At 48.9% G+C, this 17,951-nt stretch overlaps 1 pseudogene; it reads right to left on the bottom strand.

The window, feature by feature from the left end:
• Positions 1-9,724: 9,724 nt before the first annotated feature.
• On the bottom strand, positions 9,725-10,175 carry Mrto4-ps1 (mRNA turnover 4, ribosome maturation factor, pseudogene 1; annotated as a pseudogene).
• Positions 10,176-17,951: the final 7,776 nt, after the last annotated feature.

The following is a 17,951-nucleotide window of genomic DNA, read 5'->3' as shown; positions in this document are numbered from 1 at the left end:
TTATGGGAGGAATAAAAGGATATGTAGAGTTTCGTGTCAGTCATCCTCCTCTTGGAGCAACACAGTAGCATGTGACAGTACGTCCTTCTTTTTTTATGGGTGAGTAATATTCCACTGTAAGCATATACCATGTCTTGTTTGTCTACGGTTCCATGGTTAGGTGCTCCATTTTCTTTTTTAACTCCTCCTGGATGACAGCTTCCAGTGTAGGCTTGACATGCTGGCAAACTACATGGCCCACAGAGCAAATAAGACGGTCTCGCTTTAGAGTCAGAGAAACAGGATTATGGTCAAATCTGCTCCAAAACTCTCAAACTGGTGGCCTGGGAAGTTACCATTTGTAGGTGGCCTGACAAAATATTTACAGTTGTTTGTTGGACTTTGTGGGTTTTGCTCCTGTGTGTGTGAGCACGTAGAGGCCAAAGCTGGCGTCTCATGTCTTGCTCAACAATTCTTGCTATTTTTTTTCTTGGCCCTGATAATGCTTCCTTCCTCTTCTTTCTTTTTTTTTAAACTTTTTATTGATTCTTTGTGAATGTCACATTATTCACAATGATTGCCTCCCCAATCTCACTCATGTCTACTCTGCTTATCTCCTGTGCCTTCATACACACCCTTTTGTCCACACATCTTTACTTGCAAATTTTCATTGCAATGAGACGTCCATCTGTTTCAAGGCCTCTGGCTTCTGCTGCACCATCTATATTTTGTCCTCACAGGGACTTCTCTCAGATATGCTGTTGTTGCTCTGGGTCATGGAGATCCTGCAGCCTTGGATCTGTAAGACTGGCCTGTAGTGGTTTGTGTTCTCATATAAATTATGTTTCCCAAAATCCTGTTTGCAGTGTCCCACATGTAGGGCTACAGGAAGCCTGTCTCCAGTTGGTTTTTGACTGGTCAATAAAGTTACCTGTGGCTAATGGCTGGGTAGGGAGACAGGGCAGGACTTTTAGGATTCCAGGGAAGAGACCAAGGACGAGGAGGAGGGGGAGGAGGGGGAAGAAGAGGAAGAGGAGGAGGAGGAAGAGGGAAAGAAAGAGGAAGAGGAGGAAGAGAAGGAAGAGGAGGAGGAGAAGGAAGAGGAGGAGGAAAAGGTGGTGGTGGAGGAGGAGGAGGAAGAGGAGGAGGAGGAAAAGGTGGTGGTGGAGGAGGAGGAGGAAGAAGAGGAGGAGGAGGAGGAGGAAGAGGAGGAGGAGGATCCTGCCATGACAATAGTGTCGGAGACGGACCACACTGGAAAGGTGCAGGAGGGAGAGACAGCCGACATGTAGGGAGAAAGCGGCCCCAGGAGGGCTGCCCAGCAGTGTCCAGAGCAGCAAAGCTAAAATGCAGATTTAGTTAAGAATTAACTCAGGAATATCAGAGGGGAGTGTGTGTTAGGGAGTGGCCCAGCCATTGAGGTGTTTAGGGCATATTAAAAATAAGGCTGCCCGTGTGTGTCTTTCATTCCTGAATCCAGAGCACTGGGTGCTGTGCACACCTCCAGCAGAGAATTCAGAGTGCAAAGTCATTGCTTCACTGGCCCCTTCACACTCCCCAGCAGTTCACAGACGCAGAGACGTCAGGATGAACCGACACAAAGCCTGGATCTGGGCCTGAGTGGAAGCTCAGTGGCTCAGTCTGCCAGCTCTCCCGCTCCCACTTTCATGCAGCCGAACAGCACCATTTACGATATCTTAAGGACTGAGAACAGCGACCGTCTGCGTCCTCCCTTCCCTCTGACATCACAGCGCTCAGGATGCTCAGCCTCCTCTCTCCAGCTTCTGTCTCTCCACCATCTCTCCGCTTGCTTCTTTCTCTCCTCTCTCTGAACCAGGTACTCACCTCACCTCCATCCCGCAACCCCAGGCCCTGGGGTGGGGAATGGCTGGGTGTGGTCCGGGTGTTGTCCTCTCTCCACTATTTTGCTATATTGGTTCTCACTGAACCTGAAGCAGAGGTCATGGAGGAGCACTGCTTCCTGCCTTGCTTGCTCCTCGTAGCTTGCTCTGCCTGCTTTTTTATACAACCCTGGACCACCTGTTCAGGGTAACCAGTCATTAATCAGGAAAATGTCCCGGAGGCTTCCCTATGGGCAGTCTGATTCTCAACTGTGGATCTGTCCTCCTAGATGACTCTACTGTAATAATGGTTCCTGAATACTTTAGCCTTCCTTCTAACCCCTCCACTCGCCAGAGGTGGTAAAAAGGAAACGTTCACAGGGCGAAGGAGGAGTATCACGAGACGCTCTCTGGTTGTTCCTCTCTGCAAGCAAGGTCAGTGAAGAAGGCAAGGCAAACCAATGCCCCCAATGCCATGGAGTCGTGAGCAAAGACCACCATCAGCAGAGACTAGCAAAGACAAAGAGTGGCAAGGAGAACCAATGCTGCACAGCACCATCCACTGCCCGTGAGGTTGTGTTTACATTTATCCTTTCCAAACGAGAGGCGTCGTCTCGAGCATCCGCTCTGGCAAAGCATCCCCTGCCCTTTTCCCAGGCAGCTTCCTGAAAAAACATCACCTGGGTGTCAGCGAAACATCCTCTCACAATGCTAGAAAAAAGTCACATGGCACAACCGAGTCGCCCAAGAGATTTCCACTTCATGGCTTGTATCGTGTGGCCAAAAATCTAAGCAGCACCCACTTGCTTAGTTTCCCTGTCCAGGTCTGGCAGGTATAAAAACTGAAAATCATACCAGAAAAACTGGTCACCCACTTGTCTCCAAAGCCTGCCATTATGTGCCTCCTCCCCCAACACGTGGCACTCCAAATCTCTAAAGATGGATTCAACCTGTCAATCACCTAGAGGGCCACACCCCACCTTTAACCATTTCTCTCTCTGCTCACATTCCCAGGGCTAATGATTCCCTAACAACTTTAACCTCTCCTGCTCTCCTAGTAGGTGAGTGCTGGGGTTTGGTCTGTTGCTATGTATGGTAAGGCTAAGTGTGGGCCCTGGGTGTCCAAGATCACAGGATACAGGCATGTTGACCCAAGCGATGCTATGTGATCCTGCCCCCAAGTTATTTCTGATTGGTAAATAAAGGTGCCTACAGCCTATAGCTGGGCAGAACTGAGATAGGCGGGGCTTGGTGTTCCCAGCCTGGAGGTCAGAGGAGGCCAAGAAAAAGGGAGATGAAGGTGAAGGAGGAAGAGGAAGATGCCATGGGCTAGCAGTCCAGAGATCATGACCCTGAGGACTGACCAATTGGAGTTAAGAGCAGTCCAGATGAAACACAGTAAGTAATAACTTGGGATTATCGATAGAAAATAGATTTTAGTAGTATAGAAGTAGATGTCTGTCCAGCTCTAGTGCTGATGAAGACTTATTGTAAATATCAAAGTTGTGTGTGTCTTTTATCCAGGAACTAAAATGGTCAAAGGTAGAGTAGAAACTCTGGATTGGAATTAAATTTTCTACAACAGATGAGACATGTGAGGAGTCCCAGGGGCTCATTGGCTGGATGTGCCCAGCTTCCAATCTTTTTTTTCTTTTCCTTTTCTTTTTTTCGGAGCTGGGGACCAAACCCAGGGCCTTGAGCTTGCTAGGCAAGCGCTCTACCACTGAGCTAAATCCCCAACCCCCAGCCTCCAATCTTTTATTCCCAGTTACGACTCCCAATGGCTCTTTATTGGGCTCTTTATTAGTTTCCCGAGATGTACGATTCACAAGTAAGCCAACCCGTGTCCTGCCTCAATGCTTTAAATGCACTTCCTAATAGTCTTAGGTTGACAGTCAAGTTGGAAAGGTAGCAGAGTTCATATACTTTCTGTGCAAAGTCCCTGATCACCACTGTCTTCTACAGCATCAACAGCGCTGGAGTGTAGGTCCTATATTCCAAGGAGTGCTGGGCCTGCCTGAGATGCTGGCTGGCTCTTAGAAGCAGAGTCCCTCTGACTAGACCCTCTCTGTCCTACTTCCCTTCCTCTACCAAGGCATGAAGCAGAATTCAACCCCCACCTCCAGCCCCCAACCCAAGGCGACAGAGAACCTGGGGCTATTTCTTTGACCCTGTAGCAGCCAGCTGTGAGGAGCTCTTTCACCATCCCTGTCTGGTCCTAACTGATATGAGCCTTATTCCACAGGGAATCCTGCACCACCTCCTGGAGGAAAGAATCCTCGTGGAGACGCCGAAACATCTGAGCAGACAAGCTGGCTGCTGACCTTAGTCAGGCTGTGGTCTTCGCAAGCTCTGCACTTCTCTATGCTTGGTCACCGGAGTGTCTGCACTGGCGTTTATGGCTAGAAGGGGTGGCATCTCCACTGTAGAAGTGGTGCTGATGTTAAGGTCCTGTTCCCCAGTTGGTTTTTGGTTTGTCAGTAAAGAAAGCCATGGGCCAGTTGCTGCACAGAAGGTACAGGCAGGAAGTCCAGGTTCCATCACGCATTTGGAGAGAGGAGAACCAGCCACCAGCCAACTATGTAAGGTCTTGGGAGGAGCAATGGGCTGTGGCTGCTCCTGTAGGCAGATGATCAGAGATGTCTAGCAGGGACTAGATTCAACTGTCCGACTAAGGTTAGGGCAGGTGGGAGGTATGGAGCTAAGAGTAATGATAAGAGCACATTTCCAGGCAGGAAACAGTAGCGCCCAGCAAATGTGCCAAGAAGGCAAGTTGAATTGAACTCAGGACCTCTGGAAGAGCAGACAGTGCTCTTAACCTCTGAGCCATCTCTCCAGCCCCGGCAAGTTGAAAATGAACCGTGTGTGTGTGTGTTTTATCGTAGGATTCGAGGGAAGCCGGGTAGGGGCCGGTAGCACATCCTCCATTCCTGGAGCAAAGACAGTGCAAAACTACATGCAACATTCCACCCAACTGTACTCTTTGTGTGTGCGTGTGTTCCTGTGTGCATGTCTGTGAATGTGTGCATTTGTATGTGTGTGTGCATAAACGTGTTGTGCATATGTCTGTGTGAGCCTGTGTGTGAATGTGTGTGAGTGTGTATGTATATGTTTGTGTGTCTACACATGTCTGTGTCCGTGAGTGTGTGAGAGTGTCCACCTGTGTGTGCAGAGGTTAACTTTCATTTCAAATGTCTTCTTCTTGTTCTCCACCTTGTTGATTGTCAGGATCTCCCTCTGAGACCGAAGATTGGATTAGCCACTGAACCCCTACGATCAGCCAATCTCTGCCCCAAGCACAGGGAATACAGACTTATCCACCTGCCAGGTTTTTATGTGGTATCTGGGGATCATCTGCCTGGCTATAACCTCCAATTCTAACTAAGGTCCACACTTGATTCAGAGTGTCCCTAATACATTACATTTATTAAATGGACTTATGTTTTAAATATTTATTTTGTGCAGGCACATGTGTGCTACATGCATATGTGAGAGTCAAAGGAAAACAACTTTTGGGAAATGCTTCCACATTATTTTGTTTTTAAGATTTTTTTTTTGGCATATGTGGTGGGGAGGGGAGAGAGAGAGAGAGAGAGAGAGAGAGAGAGAGAGAGTGTCTTTGCCTGTCTTTGGCCATGTGAGTGTCGTTGCCTGCAGATTCTAGAAGAGGGTGTCAGATCCCTAATGCTGGTGTTACAGGTGGCTGCAGCAACCCAGAGTGGGTGATAGGAACAAAACTAAGGTCCTCTGCAAGAGCAGTCCTCACTCTTAATCACAGACCCATCTCTCCAACCCCATCCTGCAGCTTGTGAAAGCATAGCCCCTTGTGAAGGCATGGCCCCTTGTGAAGGCATGGCCCTTGTGAAGGCATGGGCCCTTGTGAAGGCATGGCCCTTGTGAAGGCATGGCCCCTTGTGAAGGCATGGCCCTTGTGAAGGCATGGGCCCTTGTGAAGGCATGGCCCTTGTGAAGGCATGGCCCTTGTGAAGGCATGGCCCCTTGTGAAGGCATGGCCCCTTGTGAAGGCATGGCCCCTGTTTCTGCTGCAGTGCTCCTTGCCCTATGCTAGCTGGTCTACAAGCTTCTGCTTTATTCTCCTGCCTCTGCCCATTCTCAAGGCAGGAATGCAGGGGTGAGTGACGCCCATCACCACATCAGGTCTTTACACCAGTGGGTTACAGGGAACAGACTCAGGTCATCCAGCCTGCACGGCAACTGCTTTTACCTGTTGAGCTGTCTCCCTGACCCCTCTGAATGCATTTTTAATTTATTTTCGAGGTGCTGGGGATCAAACCTAAAGCCTTGTACTCTTAAGCATGGTATCTCCTTTGGGCCATAACTCAGCATCTGAACTACATTTATCTGTCCTGTCTCTCTGGGCTTCCCCAGGCTGACAGTGCCTCAAACTCCCCTTCCCTCTGTATTTAGTTTTGATGGATGCTTCCAGAGTGCTAAGTGATTCTCACTGTGGGTTTGCCTCCTCTTTGCCTCGTGGTCAGACTGAAGTGTTTGAGTGATGGCTGGTGGACTGTGAGAAGATGATGTCAGAGGGAAGTGTCCTGTTGTCATGAAATACTGAGGGTGCTCCTGTTGGCCTTGGTTACTAGCTGAGCGAGGGGACTTGCTTGTCAGTCTTCTGCTTGGGTGAGTCACTCCAATCCCAACACTAAATCCATGGATCAGTGTGGAAACCCTGATGCTAGCTGTCATCAGTTTGCTTCCCAAGTGCTACATAGATCTGCCGGAGGACAGAGGGTGACTCTATGTGGCAAGATTGGGTAACATTTTTATGTCCCATGAGGCTGCTTTCTGGCAGAATTGGGTTCAGATTTCCAGGTGTGCAGAAGAGGCTCAGACAGCCCAGGAGCCAAGCCCCTAGTCACCTGAGTGGCATTCCCTCCTGCCCACTCAGCTCTAAGCCTTGTTTGCTGAAACTGACAACTGGCGGCAGGCCAGAGGATAGGCCCTGACCCTTGAACCTTCACCGTGACCACCAGCCTCAGAGATGTAAGGCTCCAGAGAGCTCCTGATTGCCACTGCTCAGGGACCTTACTTAGAAAAAGCAAATGCTGTGTCAATGGTTCGACCGATGAAATGCTATTTTAAGCATTAGGAGCTGAATTCAATCCCCAGCATGGTCAAATGCACCTGTAATCCCAGTGGTGTGGAGACGGAGACAGGATGATCCCTTGCCTAATTGGTGAGCTCCAGACCCAGAGAAAACCATTGTATCAAAAAACAAGGCAGAGAGAGATTGAAGAGGATGTCCAATGTCAGCTTCAGGCTTCCATACATACATGCATGTTCATACACACACACACACACACACACACACACACACACAGAGAGAGAGAGAGAGAGAGAGAGAGAGAGAGACTAAATTATTACAAAGGTCCAAGATGCCTTAGTCTGAGCTAGGTGTGGTGGCACAAGCCCTTCGAGGCAGGAGAATCTCTGTGAGCTCAAGGACAGCCTGGTCTACATTGCTAGTTCTGGGGCAGTCAGAGCTACATAGTGAAACCCTATCTACAAAATGAATGCCTTAGCCTGGAAAGAAGTTGCTCTTAGGGGATGAGGTGACTGGGTCTCCAGTCCCTGCCTAGTATACCCTAGTATACCTGCCCTCTACCCTGAACTTTCCAGCCCAGTGCCTGGGCTGCCCTCCTCCCAGAGGCTTCCTTACACAATCCAGACATCTTGGTCTTTCCTTCTCTCTTCTCTCCCCATTGCGCTCTCTCTCTCTCTCTCTCTCTCTCTCTCTCTCTCTCTCTCTCTCTCTCTCTCTCTCTCTTTCTCTCTCTCTCCTTCCCTCTGTCTCCCTCCCCAGGGCAACTTCCCTGACCTCATTCCTTGGGACCAGAGAACACAATCAAGAGTGGTTTTCCAATAAACCTGTCTTTATATGTATTCTAATCCTGCTTGAACTGGCTCATTTCACCAGCAGAGAAGTAACTTATCTGGAACCTTGGCCAATATTTGTCACCTTCCTTGTCCTCTCCCTGATTCCTACGAATTGAAGAAACTCGGCTCCCCGGCAGGAATGCTGACAGCAGAGGAAGGTCAGAGATACTGGGTGGCGGTCCCTTTCTCCTATTCCCTCTAAGACCAGGACTCCTCATTTTTAAATTGGGGGGGGGGGGGGTTGAGGCTGAATCTAGTTCATTTCTCTAGACTCAGCTGTCCCAAGCACCCAGGGTTCTCTTATTGCCTGAGGCTGCGGCACCCCCTGCTGGCCAGGTGCCACTCAGTGCTCTCTGATGTCCCTACAGGCGGTTTTGGGAAGGGCAGCTTGTCTGATTTGCCGAGGTCAGTCTTTGGAACTTAAAGCTGGCCTCTGGGCATCTCTCAACTTGGATCCAATCTCAGCCCCTCCACTTACTAAGAAGGGGCCCTCAAGTGTGCTGTGATGCTGCTCAAAACCCAGCACAAGGCTTGTTGTCTGTAACATGCATAACTTCTGTAGTTTTAAGATTTTATTCTTTTTGATTCTATGTGTGTATTCGTGTATTTGTGTATTCTTTATTCTAAGACACGATCTTATTTTGTAGCCCTGGCTGGTCTGGAACTCACTGTGTAGACTAGGCTGGACTTGAACTCACCAAGATTCTCTTTGTTCTGATTCCTCTGAGTGCTGGGAGTCAGATGCCTTTTCCTTTTCCTTTTTATTTTTTTGACAGATTCTGTCATCCAGCCTGGCTGTGGACCTCCAGCTACTGTCTTTTCTCAGACTCCCGAGTGGTGAGATTACAGGCATGAGCCACCATGCCCAATGTGCTTTTGTGTGTCCTGTATCACCCCACCCTGTCATGTGTATACACGTGTGCAAGACACTGCAGATGAGAGCAGAGGACAGCATGGTCCCTCCTAGGGAATCAGTCGTCAGCCTTATAGCTGCCAGCATCCCCAACTGCTCTCCCTCCCCGTCCCTTTCCCTTTTTCCTTTTGGTAGAGATTTAAAACTTCTGAGAAAGCAGGTCTCCACCCCAAGTGCCCAACTGAGAAAAACCCTCATTTAAAAAAATCCCCTGAACTTCCCCAGTGCGAAAACAGAAAATCCCTCAGTATTCACTCGGTATTGGCAGGATTTCCAAGTCCTGACATTGGTTGCTCTCTTCTCTCAGAGGAGGGTTCAAAGAGAATCTCAGCAGCAGCTGTCAAAACTCTTCTTGAACAGAATGGGAACTGTCCCTGATCTCAGCAGGGAGCTGAGGCAGGAGGATCGTGAGTCACGGGTTTGGGGCATCACCCCATCCCCACCCCGGCCCGTATCTGCCTATGTCACCACGTGTCCTTCTCTTTGGGTCTGAGGACCACAGACAACAGTGGGGAGCTTGATCCAGGACCTTCATTTCTATTTGATCCTGTTGGCAAGGCCCAATTTCCAAGTAAGGTCTGTCCTTGGAGTTCTAGGCCTGCGCTGTGTTGGAGGGACCCCCCTTCCAGGGAACATCCTTCCTTCCAGAATGAGGAGGAAGAGATTCTCTGCCAGTCCAGAGTGCTCCGCTCAGCCACCCTGGAAGTGTCCAGCTCTGTGCCAAGCACAGCCTCATCTGCTCCCCCAGACACCAAGCACTCAAGCCTGCTACCCAACAACAGGGATGGAGGCTCCAGGTCCAACGTTCGTGGTTGACAGAGGAATAAATGAAGACTCAAGACGGACAGAGGCTTCTTGAGGTCTCATGGATGACTGAGAACCAGAGCTAGACCTGAACTCTTTCCCCACCCCCGCTGTCTACAGAGAACAAACTGGGGATAAAATTTTATTCTTTATAGAGACAAAGTCATTTCTTAGCACCCTCCCTTGTCTTTATTCATAGCAAAAGTAAATTACTGCTCCCTCCAGAGGGGTGAGAGCCCAGTGGAGATGAAGAACTTGTAAAAGGCCTTAGTCCTGGTTCTCAGAGTCAGCTGTCCTCCTCCTCCTCAGGCTCTCCCTCAGACTCAGGTGCGCTCTCGGGCAGGTCATCGTCCCTCTGCTGGAGTCTCCCACATGCATTTGATGGTCACTTTGAATTCAGCCATCTCATACCCAAACAGCTTCAGGACATGGACCTGCTCTGGGGTCACCCTCCTTGCATACTTCATAGTCAGATGTTAGGACACCACACCTTTCTTGAAGGCAGCGGGCAGACCCAGCTGTGGCTCCATGGAATGAGGGAAGTGCTTCAGTGGCCCTAGATCCAGGCTCACAGTTAAAGTTGCTTTGTTCGAGCAGCATCCATTTCTGCTTACTTTTGTCTTCGTATTCGTTAGATGGTCTTTGACCCGAGGCCACCACATCACCTTGTTTTTGCCAGAGAACTTCCAGCTGTGCTTGCAGGCATCATGGATGTCCTCCTGCTTGCCGTTCCTCATGTTGGCCACAGAGAGGATGAAGAGGTACCTGTGGTGTCCACACATTTCCAAAGCTCTTCTGTCAGGTTCTGCTTCAGTTCCGAGCCTTGGCAGTTTCTGTTAAGAAAACTTTCTTATCTCCCTTGGATTTGGGATTGCACCAAAGACTGCAACTGGAACTCTGGAGCCCTTCAGTCAGTGTCCTCATAGTTCTAGAGCACGAAGGGATGGTCTACACACACACACACACACACACACACACACACACACACACACACACACACTCATACATACACTGTCACACTCACACACACACTCACTCACTTACTCATACACACACATACACTCTCACACACGCACACTCACCCACACTCACACATACTCACTCACATTCACACACACACTCACACATCCACTCACATTCTCACACACACACATTCTCTCTCTCTCTCACACACACACACTCTCTCTCTCTCTCTCACACACACACACACACACACACACACACACACACACACACACACACACACACACATCACTTAATCAACTTCCCTACCACTTAAGCCTACCCACTTAGGGATGGGAGGAAGTGCATGCAGGCAGCTGCTCTCCCACTGTGTTAATTTCCTGAAGCTGCACTAACAATAGACCACACACTCAGGGGTTTGCATCATTCACAAACTCTATCATAGTCCTTGAGAGGTAGAAACCCACAGAGCTTGTGGCTAAAGCCTTTGGGAGGCTCTACCACTCCTTGAGGCTGCTGCTGCCCTTGGCTCATGGCTCCTTCATTAGGTCTCTTCTGGAGCTCCTGCTATTGACACCTTCCAATTCTTGCCTTTAGGAGTATATCTCTGTGACAATGGCGGGCTCACCTGGCTCCTTTTTTTTTTTTTTTCTATTTTTCAGGGCTGGGGACCGAACCCAGGGCCTCTACCACTGAGCTAAATCCCCAACCCCTCACCTGGCTCCTTAATGACAATGGCAAAGTCCCTTTTGACACACCCTGAGCACTGGATTGAGGACATAAAAGTTCTCAGGGGCCATTAATCATGTCTGATTTTCTGTGGGTTCCATTATTCATGTCTGATTTTCTGTGGGTTCCATTATTCATGTCTGATTTTCTGTGGGTTCTTTAAAACTGTTTATGTTTTTGTGTGGATCAAAAACACTAGTGATTAACTCTGAGTCACCAAGAATGCATTAGTATCAAATGAAGGAAAGAAATCAAAGCCCTCCCCTTGGGGTCACTGAACCAAGAGTGAGCCCAGATTAGAACTCTCCACTTCAGTCTCCCTGTAGGTCTTCTGTCCTCTTGTCTGTCTGTTGTATGAGTCTGAATCTGTGCCTGCCTGAAGGCTGCTGTGTGACTGTGTCCCCGTGCGTCTGTTTGTCTGAAGGTGTCTGTCCCTAACAAAGGGCTTTGCCCTGTTCTTATTGCACAACACAGAAAGCATCGCAGGGGGAAGGGGTGAGGGAGACTCCACAGAAATCGTAAGCAGAATCTTACAGGGGACTGAGTCACCGACTGCAACTGTCCCAGATGGCTAACAGTGCTACAAACACGGTGTTTGTCAGGCCGTGTCTGTATGTTGTGTCCACCAGTCATGATAGATTACTTTTGACCTCTTTTTGCTCTTTTTAGCAAATGATTATTAGAACATGCATGCATTACTCTGAGTTCAGGAAGAACAAATTTTTTAAAAATATATATTTATTTATTTCACATATGAGTACACTGTCACTGTCTTCAGACACACCAGAAGAGGGCATCAGATCCCATTACATACGTTTGTGAACCACCATGTGATTGCTGGGAACTGAACTCAGGACCTTTGAAAGAGCAGCCAATGCTCCTAACTGCTGAGCCATCTCTCCAGCTCTGAGAATACAGCATTTAAGATTACAGTTTTGCATTAGTTTAGACTATAAAGGTCAGTTACATGGGAAATGCAAGGCAAGTAATACCCGTTGTTACATTGTTCTCTTGAGGGCAGGTTAAGCAAAAAGTCCCAGTCCATAGTGGGACAGCTGTCTTAAGTGGCTGTGAGGTAGGAAAGTTCCCATGACTTAGAATATAAGAGATATTAGATAATATTATATTACTACAATATTTGTTGTTGTTTTGTTTGTTTGTTTTGCTTTATTTTGAGACAGAGTCTCAAAATGTAGCTCTGGCTGTCCTGGAACTCGCTATATAGATCAGGCTAGCCTCAAACTCACAGAGATCTGCCTGCCTTTGCCTCCTGAGTGCTGGGATTAAAGGCACATGCCACTACACCCTGTTTAACATCACCACAATTTTTATTTTATGTGTACGGGTGTCTGTGCACCACATAGCTGCAGTGCCTGAGGAGATCAGAAGAGGGTGTCAGAGTCTTTGGAACTGGAATTCCAATTGTTAGTTGGCAGGTAGGGTCTGGGACCTGAACCCATGTTTTTCTGGAAGAGGGACAAGTGCTCATCACCAGGTCCTCATTCATGTTTTACGGTACAGGGATGAAATCCCGGCCCTATGCATTCTACACACGTGCTCTATCTTTGAGTTACACTCCAACCCTCGGAGAGCACTCTGCCTCCTACACATCCATCACTTCCCCCTCTCTCACATCTCTCCCCATTACTCCTAGGCACATCTACACGCCAGGTCCGTGATGACCACCGCTGCTCAGAACAAAAGGGAAAGAGATGGAAATCGAGCCAACTCTGGACGATGCTCTCTACCCGGCTCTCACAACCCTGACAAGCTGAGGCCTTCTTGACAGTAACAAAATTATAGGCTCAGTGTATGTCAGGTCCTTAAACACCTTGTGGTTTCAGACACACACAAGCCCACTGTTAGCAAGGATTCTCTATAAAAGTAGGTCCAATACGGTTTATTATGGACACACAGCCGCAGAGACCACGAAGTCCTGAGATCTGTCAGCCACAGAAGCCAAAAGGGCAAGACCCAGAGATGTGCAGCTGCTGTGAGAGTTTATTACCTTTTTGTTGTTGTTGTTGTTGTTATTTGAGACAGGATTTCTCTATTATGTCCACTTGATTATTCTGGAACTCCCTGTGTAGACTAGGCTAGCCTCAAACTCATAGATTCAATTTCCCTCTTCTTTTTGTGCTGGGATTAAAGGCATGCCCAGCTTATTATTACATTTAGTGAGTGAGTGTGTGTTTGTATGTGTGTGTGTGGTGTGGAGTGTGTGTATGTGAGTGTGCATGTGTGTGGTATGGTGTGTATGTGAGTATATGTGTGTATTGTGTATGGTATGTGTGTGTGTGGTATGTGTATGTGAGTGTGTATATGTGTAGTATGATGTGTATTTGAGTGTGAGTGTGGGGGGTATGTGTGTATGTGAGTGTATATGTGTGTGGTACAATGTGTATGTGAGTGTGTGTGTGTGTGTGGAGTGTGTGTGTATAGTGTGTGTGAGTGTGTATGTGTGTGGTATGGTGTGTGCTGTGTGTGTGAGTTTGTATGTGTGTGGTGTGGTATGTATGTGTGAATGTGTGTGTGTATGTGTGTGTGTGTGTGTGAGTATGACTGCGTATGTATATGTGGTGCGGTGTGTATGTAAGTGTGTATGTGTGTGTTGTGGTGTGTGTGTGAGTGTGCATGGTGTGATGTGTGAGTGTGTGTGTCTGTGTGTGTCTGTGTGTGATGGTGCACACAGAGGTCAGAGGACAACTTGTAAGCAGAAATCGACTTTTTGATTCCACCATGTGTTCCAGAGATCAAGTTCAGGTTGTCAGCCTTAGTGGCAAGCACCTTTCCCCGCTGAGACAGCTTGCTTGGCCTGGGCTTATTGTTTAAGTACTGGAGTCCATAGGCCCAAGAGTCCAAAAATAGAGCAAGAGAGGTGTTCAGCTTCAGAGGCAAGAGCAGATTTCCCCTCTCTGGGAGAAGCAGATCTCGCCAACGGTGAAGGAAGGTGGGTCTCTGTACTTGGAAAACTGCCTCAAGTCTTACCGAGTCCTCCGGGAGCCCTCACATGTGGCAGAGACTGCCCTACCAGCCACAGGCATTGCCCAGTAGCTCACACTCAGGTTAACTGCCATGTGCCCTCTGAGGAGCCTGAGGCCCGTACAGGCAAAGTGACGACCATGGTCACACAGCCTGCGCTCCATCCCTTAGGTTCATGTTCACTGGATGATGAAGGAATGTCTGTGTGACAGGGTGCAGGGAAAGGGGCTCTAGCACACGCTGTGGCCAAGATCTGGATGCGCGCTGGGAGACCTAGGTGTGGTCCAATACTCACTGTGCCTGGCCATGCTCCTCCTCTTGTCCCTATGCACAGGTGTCCTATACTAGCCATAGTCAGCTGTCCCCAAATAGCCTCCCTCTACCAGCTGAGCCCTATCTATCACTACAGCCCTGGGGACCTGAAGATGGTGGCCCAGCTGCAGCCATGAGGTCCAGAACCCCATGGGTCCTCAGTTATCCTCAAAGCCAGAAACAGCTGATGTCTTTTTTCTTTTGAGCCAGTCTCAGGCCAGGCTGGCATTAAACTCACAGGATGACCTTGAATCTCCTGCTTCGACCTCCTGATTGCAAGGTGACAGTAAGTGATTTGTGGGGTACTGGGGAACAAGCCCAGGGCTTTGTGCATGTTAGGCAAGCACTCAACCAGCTGGGCCTCATGCCTAACTGACTCCTGAGGACCTGCCTAACACTTTCTCGATCTCTGATAAGCTTTTTGTTTTGTCTTGTTGAGACAGGGTTTCTCTGTGTAGCCCTGGCTGCCTGGAACTCACTCTGTAGAACAGGCTGGCCTCAAACTCAGAGATCCACCTGCCACTGTCTCTGTAGTGCTGGGATTAAAGGCATGTGCCACCACTGCCTGGCAAATTTAATCATAAAAAGTAAGTGAGACAGCTTTCCATGAGATCGGCTCTGTTACTACACAGACTTGGTTTATCCAGTCTCAAGTCCACAAAGTACCAGGTGAAACGCAAATCAGATTGGCTCATTGAAGTCAATTTGCTTTCCGGCCAACACTCCGAAGGAGGCAGGAAATACGCCTTCTAGACCGGAAATCCAAGAGACTGGCCTTCAGCTGGGTTTGGAGGTGGGCAAGATGTTGTTGTGTGGATGAGGGGCAGGAAGGCACGGTAGCAGCACAGACAGCTGCAGCAAGGGCGTGGTGTAGAAAGGGGGTGTGACCGTGGGTACGTGAGAACAGCTGCCTTACCGCTGAGCTGACATCTGTGTAGGAGTCTGAGGTGTACCCTCAGGAAGAAGATGATGAAAGGTTTTGAAACTCCATCCCCCTGTGTCTTTCCGGTGCAAGCTTCTGAGTTACCTTAGCCCTCCACCATCACACACACACACACACACACACACACACACACACACACACACACACAGAGAGAGAGAGAGAGAGAGAGAGAGAGAGAGAGAGAGAGAGAGAGAGAGAGAGAGAGAGGACAGATGGAGACAGAGAGACAGAGAACAGAGACAGAGAGAACACTTACCCAGAGGCATGCAGACCTGCAGAGGTGACCACTGCCTCAGAGACCAGCTCTCCATCTACATATAAATTCCTTTTTGTGTTTTGCCTTTTGAGACAGGATTTCATGTAGTCCAGGCTGACACTGAACTCACAGCAAAGAGCGGTGGACGGGTCTGTCTGTGCCTGTCTGTCTGAGGGGTCTGCTGTCTGTGGCCAGCTGGACAGGCCAGTGACATGAAGGGTGTGAGGACAGGCTCGTGAGCAGTCCTCAAAGATTGGCTGGCTTTGGTTTTGTCTCAAGTGCCAGGACGTCAGGAGCCCCCTGCACTTTCAGCTACCGTATCAACACGCTTCTCAGCTCCCTGAGCTCACTGCATACCCAAGTGGCAGGAGATCTTGTGACTCCCAACAAACAGAAGGGTAGACTGAGGACTCAGGAGAAAGGGGCAGAAGGAAGATCTGAACCCAGCAGCCTGGGCTCCATGGATCTACATGCTAATGGGTTTTGTGGGAACCCCTAGACCTAGCTCACAGGGATGGTGGTCTGTCCTATCTGGGAGAGCATCTCCCTTATCACCACGTAGAGCCAAAGACTTGGGACCATTGGTGTAATGGACTCCTCACCAGCCAGCTTGCCTTCAGACAGCCCCTGCTCTGGGGAGCTGGCTGACACAGCTGTCCATCTTAGGGCCCTCATGCTGCCATGGGGCAGCAGGGCAGACCTCCTTAAGCAATGGTTCTCAGACTTCCTAATACAGTGACCCTTTAATACTCTCATGTTGTGGTAACCCCCAACAGTAATTTTTTTGTTGCTACTTCATAATTGTAATTTTGCTACTGTTATGAATCATGATATAAATATCTGTGGTCTTTAAGTGACCACTATGACAGAGTCATTCAACTCCCAAAGGGGTCTGAACCTACAGGTTGAGAACCACTGCTCTGCACGAAGCCCTGTGCTCCTGCCTCTGAGAGAAGCACTTTCATGCAGTGTGTGCAAGCTGGGGCCAAGAAAGGGGACTTACTCCTCTGTTTCTCGGGCCCACCGCTTCCAAATGCTCACTGTGGCAGCTAGCACTGGTTGCCCTCAGTATCCACCCTCCTTCTTCCAAAGCATTAGAATCTCTGACCCTAGCTGAGCATGCCACCCAGAACGAACACTACGCGTTGCAGCTTCCCTTGCGTCCAGGAGGGGATCAGATGATTGAATTCTGGCCAATGGACTATGAGCATAAGTGTTTGCAACTTCTGGTTGTACTCTTCATGGAAATGGTGGGTCCTTCTTTGAGTGCTAGGACAGCCAGGGCTACACAGAGGAAATCCTGTCTTGAAAAGCCAAAAACAAACAAATGAAACAAAAGAGGAGCTTAAAATAGCAGCTTTATAATGCAGGATAAAGGGACCGAACACCAATAACCACAGCATAGCTATGGTTGCATAGCAAGACACTAACTCAAAAAACTCATCCTAAAGAGTAAGTCTCTCTACAAGGCAGTGGTGGCACACGCCCTTAATCCCAGCACCTGGGAGGCAGAGACAGGCAAATTGCTGAGTTTGAGGTCATCCTGGTCCACATAATGATTTTCAGGACAGCAAGGAAAATCCTGTCTCGGGCTGGAGAGATGGCTCAGTGGTTAAGAGCACTGACTGCTCTTCCAGAGGTCCTGAGTTCAAATCCCAGCAACCACATGGTGGCTCACAACCATCCGTAATGGGATCTGATGCCCTCTTCTGGTGTTGTCTGAAGACAGCTACAGTGTACTCACATACATAAAATAAATAAATCTTTTAAAATTAAGGGAGAGAAAAGAAAAATCTTGTCTCAAAAACAACAACAACAACAACAACAACAAACAAACAAACAGGAAAATGAAGAGTGAGTTTTTCCAGGCTCAGGTGTTCAGCAAGAAGGAGATGATCAGTGAGGACAAGAGGACAGAGGTCATGAGAGCAGGAGAACTGGACCCACCCCTTGCTGACTGAGGCTTGGGTGAGCTAGCTGGGGACTGTGCTGGAGAACTTGCCCTGCAGGAGCCCGTGCAGGAATACCTGCCGGCTGACTGGCTCGACCGACCGTTAACTAGGCCCAGACGCAGGGCCCTGAGCTGACCCACCCCAATATCTACCTCACCTACGCAGCACTGGAGTGTGTGAAAGGGCGGGTCCTGGGGAGGGAGCCAAAGCGCTGTATCCCCAGGACACAGGGCAAAACCATGTAGGAGTCTTCCTGAGGATCCAGGACAGAGAGTGTAGCAGAAGCCACGGGCGTGGAAAACAGACCAATGAACGTTTGTGAGTAAAGATGTGAGACTGTACAGCACCCATGACAAGATTTTATTTTCTTTTGGGG

Source organism: Rattus norvegicus, chromosome 10 (assembly GCF_021556685.1).
Source record: "Rattus norvegicus strain SHRSP/BbbUtx chromosome 10, alternate assembly SHRSP_T2T, whole genome shotgun sequence".
NCBI classification, from domain to species: domain Eukaryota; kingdom Metazoa; phylum Chordata; class Mammalia; order Rodentia; family Muridae; genus Rattus; species Rattus norvegicus.
The sequence above is the reverse complement of the archived record's forward strand: the minus strand, read 5'-3'. Positions and strand labels throughout refer to the sequence as shown.